Source organism: Hevea brasiliensis, chromosome 11 (assembly GCF_030052815.1).
Source record: "Hevea brasiliensis isolate MT/VB/25A 57/8 chromosome 11, ASM3005281v1, whole genome shotgun sequence".
NCBI classification, from domain to species: domain Eukaryota; kingdom Viridiplantae; phylum Streptophyta; class Magnoliopsida; order Malpighiales; family Euphorbiaceae; genus Hevea; species Hevea brasiliensis.
This window is the reverse complement of record NC_079503.1, coordinates 11,426,279-11,427,930: the sequence shown is the minus strand read 5'-3', so window position 1 is coordinate 11,427,930 and position 1,652 is coordinate 11,426,279. Positions and strand designations below refer to the sequence as shown.

Sequence of the window (1,652 nt, the reverse complement as noted above, 5' to 3'; positions counted from 1 at the left end):
CAAAATTCTCAATTCGGAGGACATCCTTCTGAAAATCCACACACACATCTGAAGAAGTTTGCTATGATTTGTGATGTGCAAAAACAACCTAGAGTGTCTGATGATGCAGCAAGATTGAAGGTATTCCCATTCTCTTTGAAAGATAGAGCATTGGATTGGCTTGATTCTTTACCTCACAATTCCATCACAAATTGGGAGCAACTCACTGATGCATTTCTTGCACAATATTTTCCACCTGGAAAAACTCAAGAATTGAGGAATCAAATGACAGCTTTCAGACCAAGAGAAGATGAAACTCTCTATGAGTCATGGATGAGATGGAAAGAATTAGAGAGACAATGCCCACATCATGCCATTCCAAAATGGATGATAAACCAGAATTTTTACACAAATGTCACTCCTGCTATCAGAGGAATTATTGATGCTCAAACAGGAGGAGAATTTATTATGAAGCATGAAGATGAAGCTTATGAGCTATTGGAGAAAATTGCAAAGAATACTCATCTTTGGAGTAGTCCAAGAGGACCAGCTCCAACTCAAAAAAGGCAAGCTGCTAGAATGTATGACCTTGATCCGTTCAACATGATTAATGCAAAGTTTGATGCACTTACAAATGTCTTGGCTAAGAAGATGGAAGATTTAAGTATGTTGGTTAGTTCATCATCATCATCTGGAAGTTCACAACAAGTTGCTTATGCAGAGGGAACTACCAGCTGTGGAGTAGACTATGGAGAGCAAGCAGCATATGTTGGTAATTATGGAAACAAGCAAATGGGGAATCCTTATTCTCAAACTTATAATCCAACTTGGAGGAATCATCCCAACTTTTCGTGGGGAAATCAGCAAAGTCAAGTTTCAAATCAGAATTTTCAACCACAACAGCAACAAGGAATTCCATATCAGCAAAATAGGCAACCATTGCCTAATTTTCAGCAGAAAAATATGAATCCCTCACCAAAATAGCAAGAACAAAGTTCCAACACTGAAGCTTTATTACAACAGATTCTTGTTAACCAAACTAAGCATGATGAGGAGATGAGAGAGATGAAAGCAAGGCTAGAACAGATGCAAACGCATAACAGAATGCTGGAAAATCAGATTGCACAACAAGCATCTTCCTCAAGTACCAAGTCTTTTGGAAAGCTTCCAAGTCAACCAGAAAACCCAAGAGAGCAGTGTCAAGCTATTACTTTAAGAAGTGGGAAAGTTGTAAATAATGAGAAGAGTGAAAAAAATGAGAAAAGTGAAAATAGTGAGAGGAGAGAAAATGAGAAAGAAATTGATGAGAATGAAAAACAAGAAAGTGAAAAACAAGAGAGTGCAGAAAAATGTAAAGAGAAAATTAAAGAGAAGGAAGAGAAGTATATACCTCCAGAGCCCTACAAGCCACAGCTTCCCTTTCCACAAAGATTTCAAAAAGCCAAGCTTGATAAGCAATTTGGGAAGTTTTTAGAGATTTTGAAGAAGCTATACATAAATGTGCCTTTTATTGATGCTCTTTCACAAATGCCCTCTTATGCAAAATTCTTAAAAGAAATTCTCTCAAACAAGAGGAAAATTGAAGACCATAAAACTGTAGCTTTGACAGAAGAATGTAGTGCTATCCTCCAAAAGAAACTTCCTCCAAAGCTCAAGGACCCAGGGAGTTTCTC

At 37.5% G+C, this 1,652-nt stretch overlaps 1 non-coding gene across 1 annotated transcript; it reads right to left on the bottom strand.

The window, feature by feature from the left end:
- Positions 1-249: 249 nt before the first annotated feature.
- Positions 250-356, bottom strand: LOC131170824 (small nucleolar RNA R71). Its single transcript, XR_009141591.1, has one exon. It is a non-coding gene; the product is annotated as a small nucleolar RNA R71 (small nucleolar RNA).
- Positions 357-1,652: the final 1,296 nt, after the last annotated feature.